This window comes from Hyperolius riggenbachi, unplaced genomic scaffold (assembly GCF_040937935.1).
Source record: "Hyperolius riggenbachi isolate aHypRig1 unplaced genomic scaffold, aHypRig1.pri scaffold_198, whole genome shotgun sequence".
Classification (NCBI taxonomy): domain Eukaryota; kingdom Metazoa; phylum Chordata; class Amphibia; order Anura; family Hyperoliidae; genus Hyperolius; species Hyperolius riggenbachi.
Window position 1 is genome coordinate 107,501 of NW_027152409.1, and position 16,416 is coordinate 123,916.

Sequence of the window (16,416 nt, forward strand, 5' to 3'; positions counted from 1 at the left end):
CCTAAACCCTAACCCTAACCCTAAAACCAAGATTCGAAGGCCAAAAGTGGATTTCGAAGCCTAAACCCTCCATTCGGACTGTTCAACTTCAATTCTAAGCCTCCGACCTGAGTTTTGACCACAAGAAGAAGAAGAAGAAGAAGAAGAAGAAGAAGAAGAAGAATTGGTTTCTTGGCTAAAAAAAAAAAAAAAAAAAAAAAAAAGTTATTTTTTTTCGAGCAGAAGGTTTGTTGGGGGAAAAAAAAGCCCAAACGAAAATATTTTTTTTCTTTCTAACCCTAATTGCGAAGCCGAAACCCTGATTTCTAACCCTAAAACCCTCAATTCTAACCCTAACTTCTAACCCTAAACCCTGTCTTCTAACCCTAAACCCTAACCCTAAAACCAAGATTCGAAGGCCAAAAGTGGATTTCGAAGCCTAAACCCTCCATTCGGACTGTTCAACTTCAATTCTAAGCCTCCGACCTGAGTTTTGACCACAAGAAGAAGAAGAAGAAGAAGAAGAAGAAGAAGAAGAAGAAGAAGAAGAATTGGTTTCTTGGCTAAAAAAAAAAAAAAAAAAAAAAAAAAAAGTTATTTTTTTTCGAGCAGAAGGTTTGTTGGGGGGAAAAAAAGGCCAAACAGAAATATTTTTTTTCTTTCTAACCCTAATTGCGAAGCCGAAACCCTGATTTCTAACCCTAAAACCCTCAATTCTAACCCTAACTTCTAACCCTAAACCCTGTCTTCTAACCCTAAACCCTAACCCTAACCCTAAAACCAAGATTCGAAGGCCAAAAGTGGATTTCGAAGCCTAAACCCTCCATTCGGACTGTTCAACTTCAATTCTAAGCCTCCGACCTGAGTTTTGACCACAAGAAGAAGAAGAAGAAGAAGAAGAAGAAGAATTGGTTTCTTGGCTAAAAAAAAAAAAAAAAAAAAAAAAAAGTTATTTTTTTTCGAGCAGAAGGTTTGTTGGGGGAAAAAAAAGGCCAAACAGAAATATTTTTTTTCTTTCTAACCCTAATTGCGAAGCCGAAACCCTGATTTCTAACCCTAAAACCCTCAATTCTAACCCTAACTTCTAACCCTAAACCCTGTCTTCTAACCCTAAACCCTAACCCTAACCCTAAAACCAAGATTCGAAGGCCAAAAGTGGATTTCGAAGCCTAAACCCTCCATTCGGACTGTTCAACTTCAATTCTAAGCCTCCGACCTGAGTTTTGACCACAAGAAGAAGAAGAAGAAGAAGAAGAAGAAGAAGAAGAATTGGTTTCTTGGCTAAAAAAAAAAAAAAAAAAAAAAAAAAAAGTTATTTTTTTTCGAGCAGAAGGTTTGTTGGGGGAAAAAAAAGCCCAAACGAAAATATTTTTTTTCTTTCTAACCCTAATTGCGAAGCCGAAACCCTGATTTCTAACCCTAAAACCCTCAATTCTAACCCTAACTTCTAACCCTAAACCCTGTCTTCTAACCCTAACCCTAACCCTAAAACCAAGATTCGAAGGCCAAAAGTGGATTTTGAAGCCTAAACCCTCCATTCGGACTGTTCAACTTCAATTCTAAGCCTCCGACCTGAGTTTTGACCACAAGAAGAAGAAGAAGAAGAAGAAGAAGAAGAAGAATTGGTTTCTTGGCTAAAAAAAAAAAAAAAAAAAAAAAAAAAAAGTTATTTTTTTTCGAGCAGAAGGTTTGTTGGGGGAAAAAAAAGCCCAAACGAAAATATTTTTTTTCTTTCTAACCCTAATTGCGAAGCCAAAACCCTGATTTCTAACCCTAAAACCCTCAATTCTAACCCTAACTTCTAACCCTAAACCCTGTCTTCTAACCCTAAACCCTAACAATAAAACCAAGATTCGAAGGCCAAAAGTGGATTTCGAAGCCTAAACCCTCCATTCGGACTGTTCAACTTCAATTCTAAGCCTCCGACCTGAGTTTTGACCACAAGAAGAAGAAGAAGAAGAAGAAGAAGAAGAATTGGTTTCTTGGCTAAAAAAAAAAAAAAAAAAAAAAAAAAAAGTTATTTTTTTTCGAGCAGAAGGTTTGTTGGGGGAAAAAAAAGCCCAAACGAAAATATTTTTTTTCTTTCTAACCCTAATTTCTAAGCCGAAACCCTCATTTCTAAGCCTAAAACCCTAAATTCTAACCCTAAATTCTAACCCTAATCCCTGTCTTCTAACCCTAAACCCTAACCCTAACCCTAAAACCAAGATTCCAAGGCCAAAAGTGGATTTCGAAGCCTAAACCCTCCATTCGGACTATTCAACTTCAATTCTAAGCCTCCGACCTGACTTTTGACCACAAGAAGAAGGCTTCCGGCTACCTGCATTCCGGCAACACGCTAGGAGAGAGTGTGGAGGGCAAGAGGAAGTCAAGTCTCTGGTTGAAAACACAGTGCGTCTTTCTTCATTCATCCTCTTTCCTCTTCATCTCTCTGTCTGGACGTGCGCGGTGTGCCACAAGAGGGAGACACAGGCCGTGGAGTGGAGAGCCTACACAGGAGATGCCTTCCTAGCCTGCAACACACTCTCACAGCCTGGCACTGATGCAGGCACCTGAGCAGGTGCTGAGTCACTCACAGGAAGTCAACCGATGATGTCACAATGCCCTGGGCCCAGGCAGCTATATAAGGGGCTGCAGCCAGGGCTCTGCCTGCCAGTCCGCTGGCAGCTCTCCAGGGGAGGGGTGCTGCTGCAGCTTTTCTTGCTGGGGACATAGTGCAAACATAAAGAAAAGTGGTCCGGTCATGTTTTTTGGGCCCGCAGCAACTGCGCAGCGCAAGTAGAGTTCAGCTAAAGTAATATTACAAATTTTTTTTGTTTTTTTGTGTGTTTTTCCTACTGCTTTTCTTGTCTGTTCTCAGGTTCTGCTAGCCAGGCGATATACAGAGTCCATGAATAAATGACACAGATGCACAAAAAAAAGCAGACACAACTTGTAACAATGTTTTTATTGTGGATTTCAGCTGTATCCTGCACCCAGCAGCAGTAGCAGCACAGACATAGAGCGCACAGCAGGGGGGAACAAACCGCGCTTGCTCCTGGCAAATTCACTTTGCAGAGGGACACTTGATTTCACTCCACTTTGTTAGTCAGCTGGGTATTTGAGTAGTTTGGATCTGTTTTTTAACACCAGTAAGAGAGAGTAGTGCACCGGTCCTGGAGGTACTGCAATACCAGGTCGATGCGCGGAGTGGACAGAGCAAGCTCTTCTTCCATCTCCCTGTTCCAAAAATCCATTTAATATATGGTCCCCAGATAGGGGACGTATCAGATATTAAACTGATAAGAACAGATACTACACTGGATCTTAGCCAAAAGGCCGAGAAGCGATAACCCGATTACTCTCCGCAGCCGCGCCCGCCGACGCGTCTTCGTCTTCTAAATGCAGCAGCGGCGACCAGCACACAACCCAGCACTGCACCGCACAGCCGGCTAACCCCGGCCGGCTACCGGCTGCCAGGGGGGGCCCCCTTCCCACTGCCTGTGCAGGCCTGCCGGGCCCCCGGGATGGGCGCACCTGTGCTAAACGCAGACGCACGGGCCAGGCTCAGCTGCCGCCTGATTACATTTGCATGGCCCCGCCCACCGCCGGAACAGCCGTCACCCCTCCGCTGCCGTGCCTCCACGTCGAAGAGAAAAGTAAAGTAGGCTTCCGGCTACCTGCATTCCGGCAACACGCTAGGAGAGAGTGTGGAGGGCAAGAGGAAGTCAAGTCTCTGGTTGAAAACACAGTGCGTCTTTCTTCATTCATCCTCTTTCCTCTTCATCTCTCTGTCTGGACGTGCGCGGTGTGCCACAAGAGGGAGACACAGGCCGTGGAGTGGAGAGCCTACACAGGAGATGCCTTCCTAGCCTGCAACACACTCTCACAGCCTGGCACTGATGCAGGCACCTGAGCAGGTGCTGAGTCACTCACAGGAAGTCAACCGATGATGTCACAATGCCCTGGGCCCAGGCAGCTATATAAGGGGCTGCAGCCAGGGCTCTGCCTGCCAGTCCGCTGGCAGCTCTCCAGGGGAGGGGTGCTGCTGCAGCTTTTCTTGCTGGGGACATAGTGCAAACATAAAGAAAAGTGGTCCGGTCATGTTTTTTGGGCCCGCAGCAACTGCACAGCGCAAGTAGAGTTCAGCTAAAGTAATATTACAAATTTTTTTTGTTTTTTTTGTGTGTTTTTCCTACTGCTTTTCTTGTCTGTTCTCAGGTTCTGCTAGCCAGGCGATATACAGAGTCCATGAATAAATGACACAGATGCACAAAAAAAAGCAGACACAACTTGTAACAATGTTTTTATTGTGGATTTCAGCTGTATCCTGCACCCAGCAGCAGTAGCAGCACAGACATAGAGCGCACAGCAGGGGGGAACAAACCGCGCTTGCTCCTGGCAAATTCACTTTGCAGAGGGACACTTGATTTCACTCCACTTTGTTAGTCAGCTGGGTATTTGAGTAGTTTGGATCTGTTTTTTAACACCAGTAAGAGAGAGTAGTGCACCGGTCCTGGAGGTACTGCAATACCAGGTCGATGCGCGGAGTGGACAGAGCAAGCTCTTCTTCCATCTCCCTGTTCCAAAAATCCATTTAATATATGGTCCCCAGATAGGGGACGTATCAGATATTAAACTGATAAGAACAGATACTACACTGGATCTTAGCCAAAAGGTCGAGAAGCGATAACCCGATTACTCTCCGCAGCCGCGCCCGCCGACGCGTCTTCGTCTTCTAAATGCAGCAGCGGCGACCAGCACACAACCCAGCACTGCACCGCACAGCCGGCTAACCCCGGCCGGCTACCGGCTGCCAGGGGGGGCCCCCTTCCCACTGCCTGTGCAGGCCTGCCGGGCCCCCGGGATGGGCGCACCTGTGCTAAACGCAGACGCACGGGCCAGGCTCAGCTGCCGCCTGATTACATTTGCATGGCCCCGCCCACCGCCGGAACAGCCTCCGCTGCCGTGCCTCCACGTCGAAGAGAAAAGTAAAGTAGGCTTCCGGCTACCTGCATTCCGGCAACACGCTAGGAGAGAGTGTGGAGGGCAAGAGGAAGTCAAGTCTCTGGTTGAAAACACAGTGCGTCTTTCTTCATTCATCCTCTTTCCTCTTCATCTCTCTGTCTGGACGTGCGCGGTGTGCCACAAGAGGGAGACACAGGCCGTGGAGTGGAGAGCCTACACAGGAGATGCCTTCCTAGCCTGCAACACACTCTCACAGCCTGGCACTGATGCAGGCACCTGAGCAGGTGCTGAGTCACTCACAGGAAGTCAACCGATGATGTCACAATGCCCTGGGCCCAGGCAGCTATATAAGGGGCTGCAGCCAGGGCTCTGCCTGCCAGTCCGCTGGCAGCTCTCCAGGGGAGGGGTGCTGCTGCAGCTTTTCTTGCTGGGGACATAGTGCAAACATAAAGAAAAGTGGTCCGGTCATGTTTTTTGGGCCCGCAGCAACTGCGCAGCGCAAGTAGAGTTCAGCTAAAGTAATATTACAAATTTTTTTTGTTTTTTTGTGTGTTTTTCCTACTGCTTTTCTTGTCTGTTCTCAGGTTCTGCTAGCCAGGCGATATACAGAGTCCATGAATAAATGACACAGATGCACAAAAAAAAGCAGACACAACTTGTAACAATGTTTTTATTGTGGATTTCAGCTGTATCCTGCACCCAGCAGCAGTAGCAGCACAGACATAGAGCGCACAGCAGGGGGGAACAAACCGCGCTTGCTCCTGGCAAATTCACTTTGCAGAGGGACACTTGATTTCACTCCACTTTGTTAGTCAGCTGGGTATTTGAGTAGTTTGGATCTGTTTTTTAACACCAGTAAGAGAGAGTAGTGCACCGGTCCTGGAGGTACTGCAATACCAGGTCGATGCGCGGAGTGGACAGAGCAAGCTCTTCTTCCATCTCCCTGTTCCAAAAATCCATTTAATATATGGTCCCCAGATAGGGGACGTATCAGATATTAAACTGATAAGAACAGATACTACACTGGATCTTAGCCAAAAGGCCGAGAAGCGATAACCCGATTACTCTCCGCAGCCGCGCCCGCCGACGCGTCTTCGTCTTCTAAATGCAGCAGCGGCGACCAGCACACAACCCAGCACTGCACCGCACAGCCGGCTAACCCCGGCCGGCTACCGGCTGCCAGGGGGGGCCCCCTTCCCACTGCCTGTGCAGGCCTGCCGGGCCCCCGGGATGGGCGCACCTGTGCTAAACGCAGACGCACGGGCCAGGCTCAGCTGCCGCCTGATTACATTTGCATGGCCCCGCCCACCGCCGGAACAGCCGTCACCCCTCCGCTGCCGTGCCTCCACGTCGAAGAGAAAAGTAAAGTAGGCTTCCGGCTACCTGCATTCCGGCAACACGCTAGGAGAGAGTGTGGAGGGCAAGAGGAAGTCAAGTCTCTGGTTGAAAACACAGTGCGTCTTTCTTCATTCATCCTCTTTCCTCTTCATCTCTCTGTCTGGACGTGCGCGGTGTGCCACAAGAGGGAGACACAGGCCGTGGAGTGGAGAGCCTACACAGGAGATGCCTTCCTAGCCTGCAACACACTCTCACAGCCTGGCACTGATGCAGGCACCTGAGCAGGTGCTGAGTCACTCACAGGAAGTCAACCGATGATGTCACAATGCCCTGGGCCCAGGCAGCTATATAAGGGGCTGCAGCCAGGGCTCTGCCTGCCAGTCCGCTGGCAGCTCTCCAGGGGAGGGGTGCTGCTGCAGCTTTTCTTGCTGGGGACATAGTGCAAACATAAAGAAAAGTGGTCCGGTCATGTTTTTTGGGCCCGCAGCAACTGCACAGCGCAAGTAGAGTTCAGCTAAAGTAATATTACAAATTTTTTTTGTTTTTTTTGTGTGTTTTTCCTACTGCTTTTCTTGTCTGTTCTCAGGTTCTGCTAGCCAGGCGATATACAGAGTCCATGAATAAATGACACAGATGCACAAAAAAAAGCAGACACAACTTGTAACAATGTTTTTATTGTGGATTTCAGCTGTATCCTGCACCCAGCAGCAGTAGCAGCACAGACATAGAGCGCACAGCAGGGGGGAACAAACCGCGCTTGCTCCTGGCAAATTCACTTTGCAGAGGGACACTTGATTTCACTCCACTTTGTTAGTCAGCTGGGTATTTGAGTAGTTTGGATCTGTTTTTTAACACCAGTAAGAGAGAGTAGTGCACCGGTCCTGGAGGTACTGCAATACCAGGTCGATGCGCGGAGTGGACAGAGCAAGCTCTTCTTCCATCTCCCTGTTCCAAAAATCCATTTAATATATGGTCCCCAGATAGGGGACGTATCAGATATTAAACTGATAAGAACAGATACTACACTGGATCTTAGCCAAAAGGTCGAGAAGCGATAACCCGATTACTCTCCGCAGCCGCGCCCGCCGACGCGTCTTCGTCTTCTAAATGCAGCAGCGGCGACCAGCACACAACCCAGCACTGCACCGCACAGCCGGCTAACCCCGGCCGGCTACCGGCTGCCAGGGGGGGCCCCCTTCCCACTGCCTGTGCAGGCCTGCCGGGCCCCCGGGATGGGCGCACCTGTGCTAAACGCAGACGCACGGGCCAGGCTCAGCTGCCGCCTGATTACATTTGCATGGCCCCGCCCACCGCCGGAACAGCCTCCGCTGCCGTGCCTCCACGTCGAAGAGAAAAGTAAAGTAGGCTTCCGGCTACCTGCATTCCGGCAACACGCTAGGAGAGAGTGTGGAGGGCAAGAGGAAGTCAAGTCTCTGGTTGAAAACACAGTGCGTCTTTCTTCATTCATCCTCTTTCCTCTTCATCTCTCTGTCTGGACGTGCGCGGTGTGCCACAAGAGGGAGACACAGGCCGTGGAGTGGAGAGCCTACACAGGAGATGCCTTCCTAGCCTGCAACACACTCTCACAGCCTGGCACTGATGCAGGCACCTGAGCAGGTGCTGAGTCACTCACAGGAAGTCAACCGATGATGTCACAATGCCCTGGGCCCAGGCAGCTATATAAGGGGCTGCAGCCAGGGCTCTGCCTGCCAGTCCGCTGGCAGCTCTCCAGGGGAGGGGTGCTGCTGCAGCTTTTCTTGCTGGGGACATAGTGCAAACATAAAGAAAAGTGGTCCGGTCATGTTTTTTGGGCCCGCAGCAACTGCGCAGCGCAAGTAGAGTTCAGCTAAAGTAATATTACAATTTTTTTTTGTTTTTTTTGTGTGTTTTTCCTACTGCTTTTCTTGTCTGTTCTCAGGTTCTGCTAGCCAGGCGATATACAGAGTCCATGAATAAATGACACAGATGCACAAAAAAAAGCAGACACAACTTGTAACAATGTTTTTATTGTGGATTTCAGCTGTATCCTGCACCCAGCAGCAGTAGCAGCACAGACATAGAGCGCACAGCAGGGGGGAACAAACCGCGCTTGCTCCTGGCAAATTCACTTTGCAGAGGGACACTTGATTTCACTCCACTTTGTTAGTCAGCTGGGTATTTGAGTACTTTGGATCTGTTTTTTAACACCAGTAAGAGAGAGTAGTGCACCGGTCCTGGAGGTACTGCAATACCAGGTCGATGCGCGGAGTGGACAGAGCAAGCTCTTCTTCCATCTCCCTGTTCCAAAAATCCATTTAATATATGGTCCCCAGATAGGGGACGTATCAGATATTAAACTGATAAGAACAGATACTACACTGGATCTTAGCCAAAAGGCCGAGAAGCGATAACCCGATTACTCTCCGCAGCCGCGCCCGCCGACGCGTCTTCGTCTTCTAAATGCAGCAGCGGCGACCAGCACACAACCCAGCACTGCACCGCACAGCCGGCTAACCCCGGCCGGCTACCGGCTGCCAGGGGGGGCCCCCTTCCCACTGCCTGTGCAGGCCTGCCGGGCCCCCGGGATGGGCGCACCTGTGCTAAACGCAGACGCACGGGCCAGGCTCAGCTGCCGCCTGATTACATTTGCATGGCCCCGCCCACCGCCGGAACAGCCTCCGCTGCCGTGCCTCCACGTCGAAGAGAAAAGTAAAGTAGGCTTCCGGCTACCTGCATTCCGGCAACACGCTAGGAGAGAGTGTGGAGGGCAAGAGGAAGTCAAGTCTCTGGTTGAAAACACAGTGCATCTTTCTTCATTCATCCTCTTTCCTCTTCATCTCTCTGTCTGGACGTGCGCGGTGTGCCACAAGAGGGAGACACAGGCCGTGGAGTGGAGAGCCTACACAGGAGATGCCTTCCTAGCCTGCAACACACTCTCACAGCCTGGCACTGATGCAGGCACCTGAGCAGGTGCTGAGTCACTCACAGGAAGTCAACCGATGATGTCACAGTGCCCTGGGCCCAGGCAGCTATATAAGGGGCTGCAGCCAGGGCTCTGCCTGCCAGTCCGCTGGCAGCTCTCCAGGGGAGGGGTGCTGCTGCAGCTTTTCTTGCTGGGGACATAGTGCAAACATAAAGAAAAGTGGTCCGGTCATGTTTTTTGGGCCCGCAGCAACTGCGCAGCGCAAGTAGAGTTCAGCTAAAGTAATATTACAAATTTTTTTTGTTTTTTTTTGTGTGTTTTTCCTACTGCTTTTCTTGTCTGTTCTCAGGTTCTGCTAGCCAGGCGATATACAGAGTCCATGAATAAATGACACAGGTGCACAAGAAAAAGCAGACACAACTTGTAACAATGTTTTTATTGTGGATTTCAGCTGTATCCTGCACCCAGCAGCAGTAGCAGCACAGACATAGAGCGCACAGCAGGGGGGAACAAACCGCGCTTGCTCCTGGCAAATTCACTTTGCAGAGGGACACTTGATTTCACTCCACTTTGTTAGTCAGCTGGGTATTTGAGTAGTTTGGATCTGTTTTTTAACACCAGTAAGAGAGAGTAGTGCACCGGTCCTGGAGGTACTGCAATACCAGGTCGATGCGCGGAGTGGACAGAGCAAGCTCTTCTTCCATCTCCCTGTTCCAAAAATCCATTTAATATATGGTCCCCAGATAGGGGACGTATCAGATATTAAACTGATAAGAACAGATACTACACTGGATCTTAGCCAAAAGGCCGAGAAGCGATAACCCGATTACTCTCCGCAGCCGCGCCCGCCGACGCGTCTTCGTCTTCTAAATGCAGCAGCGGCGACCAGCACACAACCCAGCACTGCACCGCACAGCCGGCTAACCCCGGCCGGCTACCGACTGCCAGGGGGGGCCCCCTTCCCACTGCCTGTGCAGGCCTGCCGGGCCCCCGGGATGGGCGCACCTGTGCTAAACGCAGACGCACGGGCCAGGCTCAGCTGCCGCCTGATTACATTTGCATGGCCCCGCCCACCGCCGGAACAGCCTCCGCTGCCGTGCCTCCACGTCGAAGAGAAAAGTAAAGTAGGCTTCCGGCTACCTGCATTCCGGCAACACGCTAGGAGAGAGTGTGGAGGGCAAGAGGAAGTCAAGTCTCTGGTTGAAAACACAGTGCGTCTTTCTTCATTCATCCTCTTTCCTCTTCATCTCTCTGTCTGGACGTGCGCGGTGTGCCACAAGAGGGAGACACAGGCCGTGGAGTGGAGAGCCTACACAGGAGATGCCTTCCTAGCCTGCAACACACTCTCACAGCCTGGCACTGATGCAGGCACCTGAGCAGGTGCTGAGTCACTCACAGGAAGTCAACCGATGATGTCACAATGCCCTGGGCCCAGGCAGCTATATAAGGGGCTGCAGCCAGGGCTCTGCCTGCCAGTCCGCTGGCAGCTCTCCAGGGGAGGGGTGCTGCTGCAGCTTTTCTTGCTGGGGACATAGTGCAAACATAAAGAAAAGTGGTCCGGTCATGTTTTTTGGGCCCGCAGCAACTGCGCAGCGCAAGTAGAGTTCAGCTAAAGTAATATTACAATTTTTTTTTGTTTTTTTTGTGTGTTTTTCCTACTGCTTTTCTTGTCTGTTCTCAGGTTCTGCTAGCCAGGCGATATACAGAGTCCATGAATAAATGACACAGATGCACAAAAAAAAGCAGACACAACTTGTAACAATGTTTTTATTGTGGATTTCAGCTGTATCCTGCACCCAGCAGCAGTAGCAGCACAGACATAGAGCGCACAGCAGGGGGGAACAAACCGCGCTTGCTCCTGGCAAATTCACTTTGCAGAGGGACACTTGATTTCACTCCACTTTGTTAGTCAGCTGGGTATTTGAGTAGTTTGGATCTGTTTTTTAACACCAGTAAGAGAGAGTAGTGCAACGGTCCTGGAGGTACTGCAATACCAGGTCGATGCGCGGAGTGGACAGAGCAAGCTCTTCTTCCATCTCCCTGTTCCAAAAATCCATTTAATATATGGTCCCCAGATAGGGGACGTATCAGATATTAAACTGATAAGAACAGATACTACACTGGATCTTAGCCAAAAGGCCGAGAAGCGATAACCCGATTACTCTCCGCAGCCGCGCCCGCCGACGCGTCTTCGTCTTCTAAATGCAGCAGCGGCGACCAGCACACAACCCAGCACTGCACCGCACAGCCGGCTAACCCCGGCCGGCTACCGGCTGCCAGGGGGGGCCCCCTTCCCACTGCCTGTGCAGGCCTGCCGGGCCCCCGGGATGGGCGCACCTGTGCTAAACGCAGACGCACGGGCCAGGCTCAGCTGCCGCCTGATTACATTTGCATGGCCCCGCCCACCGCCGGAACAGCCGTCACCCCTCCGCTGCCGTGCCTCCACGTCGAAGAGAAAAGTAAAGTAGGCTTCCGGCTACCTGCATTCCGGCAACACGCTAGGAGAGAGTGTGGAGGGCAAGAGGAAGTCAAGTCTCTGGTTGAAAACACAGTGCGTCTTTCTTCATTCATCCTCTTTCCTCTTCATCTCTCTGTCTGGACGTGCGCGGTGTGCCACAAGAGGGAGACACAGGCCGTGGAGTGGAGAGCCTACACAGGAGATGCCTTCCTAGCCTGCAACACACTCTCACAGCCTGGCACTGATGCAGGCACCTGAGCAGGTGCTGAGTCACTCACAGGAAGTCAACCGATGATGTCACAATGCCCTGGGCCCAGGCAGCTATATAAGGGGCTGCAGCCAGGGCTCTGCCTGCCAGTCCGCTGGCAGCTCTCCAGGGGAGGGCTGCTGCTGCAGCTTTTCTTGCTGGGGACATAGTGCAAACATAAAGAAAAGTGGTCCGGTCATGTTTTTTGGGCCCGCAGCAACTGCGCAGCGCAAGTAGAGTTCAGCTAAAGTAATATTACAAATTTTTTTTGTTTTTTTTGTGTGTTTTTCCTACTGCTTTTCTTGTCTGTTCTCAGGTTCTGCTAGCCAGACGATATACAGAGTCCATGAATAAATGACACAGATGCACAAGAAAAAGCAGACACAACTTGTAACAATGTTTTTATTGTGGATTTCAGCTGTATCCTGCACCCAGCAGCAGTAGCAGCACAGACATAGAGCGCACAGCAGGGGGGAACAAACCGCGCTTGCTCCTGGCAAATTCACTTTGCAGAGGGACACTTGATTTCACTCCACTTTGTTAGTCAGCTGGGTATTTGAGTAGTTTGGATCTGTTTTTTAACACCAGTAAGAGAGAGTAGTGCACCGGTCCTGGAGGTACTGCAATACCAGGTCGATGCGCGGAGTGGACAGAGCAAGCTCTTCTTCCATCTCCCTGTTCCAAAAATCCATTTAATATATGGTCCCCAGGTAGGGGACGTATCAGATATTAAACTGATAAGAACAGATACTACACTGGATCTTAGCCAAAAGGCCGAGAAGCGATAACCCGATTACTCTCCGCAGCCGCGCCCGCCGACGCGTCTTCGTCTTCTAAATGCAGCAGCGGCGACCAGCACACAACCCAGCACTGCACCGCACAGCCGGCTAACCCCGGCCGGCTACCGGCTGCCAGGGGGGGCCCCCTTCCCACTGCCTGTGCAGGCCTGCCGGGCCCCCGGGATGGGCGCACCTGTGCTAAACGCAGACGCACGGGCCAGGCTCAGCTGCCGCCTGATTACATTTGCATGGCCCCGCCCACCGCCGGAACAGCCTCCGCTGCCGTGCCTCCACGTCGAAGAGAAAAGTAAAGTAGGCTTCCGGCTACCTGCATTCCGGCAACACGCTAGGAGAGAGTGTGGAGGGCAAGAGGAAGTCAAGTCTCTGGTTGAAAACACAGTGCGTCTTTCTTCATTCATCCTCTTTCCTCTTCATCTCTCTGTCTGGACGTGCACGGTGTGCCACAAGAGGGAGACACAGGCCGTGGAGTGGAGAGCCTACACAGGAGATGCCTTCCTAGCCTGCAACACACTCTCACAGCCTGGCACTGATGCAGGCACCTGAGCAGGTGCTGAGTCACTCACAGGAAGTCAACCGATGATGTCACAATGCCCTGGGCCCAGGCAGCTATATAAGGGGCTGCAGCCAGGGCTCTGCCTGCCAGTCCGCTGGCAGCTCTCCAGGGGAGGGGTGCTGCTGCAGCTTTTCTTGCTGGGGACATAGTGCAAACATAAAGAAAAGTGGTCCGGTCATGTTTTTTGGGCCCGCAGCAACTGCGCAGCGCAAGTAGAGTTCAGCTAAAGTAATATTACAATTTTTTTTTGTTTTTTTGTGTGTTTTTCCTACTGCTTTTCTTGTCTGTTCTCAGGTTCTGCTAGCCAGGCGATATACAGAGTCCATGAATAAATGACACAGATGCACAAAAAAAAGCAGACACAACTTGTAACAATGTTTTTATTGTGGATTTCAGCTGTATCCTGCACCCAGCAGCAGTAGCAGCACAGACATAGAGCGCACAGCAGGGGGGAAAAACCGCGCTTGCTCCTGGCAAATTCACTTTGCAGAGGGACACTTGATTTCACTCCACTTTGTTAGTCAGCTGGGTATTTGAGTAGTTTGGATCTGTTTTTTAACACCAGTAAGAGAGAGTAGTGCACCGGTCCTGGAGGTACTGCAATACCAGGTCGATGCGCGGAGTGGACAGAGCAAGCTCTTCTTCCATCTCCCTGTTCCAAAAATCCATTTAATATATGGTCCCCAGATAGGGGACGTATCAGATATTAAACTGATAAGAACAGATACTACACTGGATCTTAGCCAAAAGGCCGAGAAGCGATAACCCGATTACTCTCCGCAGCCGCGCCCGCCGACGCGTCTTCGTCTTCTAAATGCAGCAGCAGCGACCAGCACACAACCCAGCACTGCACCGCACAGCCGGCTAACCCCGGCCGGCTACCGGCTGCCAGGGGGGGCCCCCTTCCCACTGCCTGTGCAGGCCTGCCGGGCCCCCGGGATGGGCGCACCTGTGCTAAACGCAGATGCACGGGCCAGGCTCAGCTGCCGCCTGATTACATTTGCATGGCCCCGCCCACCGCCGGAACAGCGTCCGCTGCCGTGCCTCCACGTCGAAGAGAAAAGTAAAGTAGGCTTCCGGCTACCTGCATTCCGGCAACACGCTAGGAGAGAGTGTGGAGGGCAAGAGGAAGTCAAGTCTCTGGTTGAAAACACAGTGCGTCTTTCTTCATTCATCCTCTTTCCTCTTCATCTCTCTGTCTGGACGTGCGCGGTGTGCCACAAGAGGGAGACACAGGCCGTGGAGTGGAGAGCCTACACAGGAGATGCCTTCCTAGCCTGCAACACACTCTCACAGCCTGGCACTGATGCAGGCACCTGAGCAGGTGCTGAGTCACTCACAGGAAGTCAACCGATGATGTCACAATGCCCTGGGCCCAGGCAGCTATATAAGGGGCTGCAGCCAGGGCTCTGCCTGCCAGTCCGCTGGCAGCTCTCCAGGGGAGGGGTGCTGCTGCAGCTTTTCTTGCTGGGGACATAGTGCAAACATAAAGAAAAGTGGTCCGGTCATGTTTTTTGGGCCCGCAGCAACTGCGCAGCGCAAGTAGAGTTCAGCTAAAGTAATATTACAATTTTTTTTTGTTTTTTTGTGTGTTTTTCCTACTGCTTTTCTTGTCTGTTCTCAGGTTCTGCTAGCCAGGCGATATACAGAGTCCATGAATAAATGACACAGATGCACAAAAAAAAGCAGACACAACTTGTAACAATGTTTTTATTGTGGATTTCAGCTGTATCCTGCACCCAGCAGCAGTAGCAGCACAGACATAGAGCGCACAGCAGGGGGGAACAAACCGCGCTTGCTCCTGGCAAATTCACTTTGCAGAGGGACACTTGATTTCACTCCACTTTGTTAGTCAGCTGGGTATTTGAGTAGTTTGGATCTGTTTTTTAACACCAGTAAGAGAGAGTAGTGCACCGGTCCTGGAGGTACTGCAATACCAGGTCGATGCGCGGAGTGGACAGAGCAAGCTCTTCTTCCATCTCCCTGTTCCAAAAATCCATTTAATATATGGTCCTTAGATAGGGGACGTATCAGATATTAAACTGATAAGAACAGATACTACACTGGATCTTAGCCAAAAGGCCGAGAAGCGATAACCCGATTACTCTCCGCAGCCGCGCCCGCCGACGCGTCTTCTAAATGCAGCAGCGGCGACCAGCACACAACCCAGCACTGCACCGCACAGCCGGCTAACCCCGGCCGGCTACCGGCTGCCAGGGGGGGCCCCCTTCCCACTGCCTGTGCAGGCCTGCCGGGCCCCCGGGATGGGCGCACCTGTGCTAAACGCAGACGCACGGGCCAGGCTCAGCTGCCGCCTGATTACATTTGCATGGCCCCGCCCACCGCCGGAACAGCCTCCGCTGCCGTGCCTCCACGTCGAAGAGAAAAGTAAAGTAGGCTTCCGGCTACCTGCATTCCTGCAACACGCTAGGAGAGAGTGTGGAGGGCAAGAGGAAGTCAAGTCTCTGGTTGAAAACACAGTGCGTCTTTCTTCATTCATCCTCTTTCCTCTTCATCTCTCTGTCTGGACGTGCGCGGTGTGCCACAAGAGGGAGACACAGGCCGTGGAGTGGAGAGCCTACACAGGAGATGCCTTCCTAGCCTGCAACACACTCTCACAGCCTGGCACTGATGCAGGCACCTGAGCAGGTGCTGAGTCACTCACAGGAAGTCAACCGATGATGTCACAATGCCCTGGGCCCAGGCAGCTATATAAGGGGCTGCAGCCAGGGCTCTGCCTGCCAGTCCGCTGGCAGCTCTCCAGGGGAGGGGTGCTGCTGCAGCTTTTCTTGCTGGGGACATAGTGCAAACATAAAGAAAAGTGGTCCGGTCATGTTTTTTGGGCCCGCAGCAACTGCGCAGCGCAAGTAGAGTTCAGCTAAAGTAATATTACAAATTTTTTTTGTTTTTTTTGTGTGTTTTTCCTACTGCTTTTCTTGTCTGTTCTCAGGTTCTGCTAGCCAGACGATATACAGAGTCCATGAATAAATGACACAGATGCACAAACAAAAGCAGACACAACTTGTAACAATGTTTTTATTGTGGATTTCAGCTGTGTCCTGCACCCAGCAGCAGTAGCAGCACAGACATAGAGCGCACAGCAGGGGGGAACAAACCGCGCTTGCTCCTGGCAAATTCACTTTGCAGAGGGACACTTGATTTCACTCCACTTTGTTAGTCAGCTGGGTATTT

General features: G+C 51.1%; 10 non-coding genes across 10 annotated transcripts; all 10 read right to left on the minus strand.

Annotated features, from left to right (window-relative positions):
• Positions 1–3,118: 3,118 nt before the first annotated feature.
• Positions 3,119–3,309, minus strand: LOC137543786 (U2 spliceosomal RNA). The gene has a single exon (XR_011025616.1). It is a non-coding gene; the product is annotated as a U2 spliceosomal RNA (small nuclear RNA).
• Positions 3,310–4,458: 1,149 nt separating this feature from the next.
• LOC137543802 (U2 spliceosomal RNA) lies at positions 4,459–4,649 on the minus strand. The gene has a single exon (XR_011025632.1). It is a non-coding gene; the product is annotated as a U2 spliceosomal RNA (small nuclear RNA).
• A 1,140-nt stretch (positions 4,650–5,789) lies between these two features.
• Positions 5,790–5,980, minus strand: LOC137543798 (U2 spliceosomal RNA). The gene has a single exon (XR_011025628.1). It is a non-coding gene; the product is annotated as a U2 spliceosomal RNA (small nuclear RNA).
• A 1,149-nt stretch (positions 5,981–7,129) lies between these two features.
• Positions 7,130–7,320, minus strand: LOC137543803 (U2 spliceosomal RNA). Its single transcript, XR_011025633.1, has one exon. It is a non-coding gene; the product is annotated as a U2 spliceosomal RNA (small nuclear RNA).
• Positions 7,321–8,461: 1,141 nt separating this feature from the next.
• LOC137543753 (U2 spliceosomal RNA) lies at positions 8,462–8,652 on the minus strand. The gene has a single exon (XR_011025582.1). It is a non-coding gene; the product is annotated as a U2 spliceosomal RNA (small nuclear RNA).
• Positions 8,653–9,794: 1,142 nt separating this feature from the next.
• Positions 9,795–9,985, minus strand: LOC137543754 (U2 spliceosomal RNA). The gene has a single exon (XR_011025583.1). It is a non-coding gene; the product is annotated as a U2 spliceosomal RNA (small nuclear RNA).
• A 1,141-nt stretch (positions 9,986–11,126) lies between these two features.
• On the minus strand, positions 11,127–11,317 carry LOC137543799 (U2 spliceosomal RNA). The gene has a single exon (XR_011025629.1). It is a non-coding gene; the product is annotated as a U2 spliceosomal RNA (small nuclear RNA).
• A 1,149-nt stretch (positions 11,318–12,466) lies between these two features.
• On the minus strand, positions 12,467–12,657 carry LOC137543793 (U2 spliceosomal RNA). Its single transcript, XR_011025624.1, has one exon. It is a non-coding gene; the product is annotated as a U2 spliceosomal RNA (small nuclear RNA).
• Positions 12,658–13,796: 1,139 nt separating this feature from the next.
• On the minus strand, positions 13,797–13,987 carry LOC137543755 (U2 spliceosomal RNA). The gene has a single exon (XR_011025584.1). It is a non-coding gene; the product is annotated as a U2 spliceosomal RNA (small nuclear RNA).
• Positions 13,988–15,127: 1,140 nt separating this feature from the next.
• On the minus strand, positions 15,128–15,318 carry LOC137543750 (U2 spliceosomal RNA). Its single transcript, XR_011025579.1, has one exon. It is a non-coding gene; the product is annotated as a U2 spliceosomal RNA (small nuclear RNA).
• Positions 15,319–16,416: the final 1,098 nt, after the last annotated feature.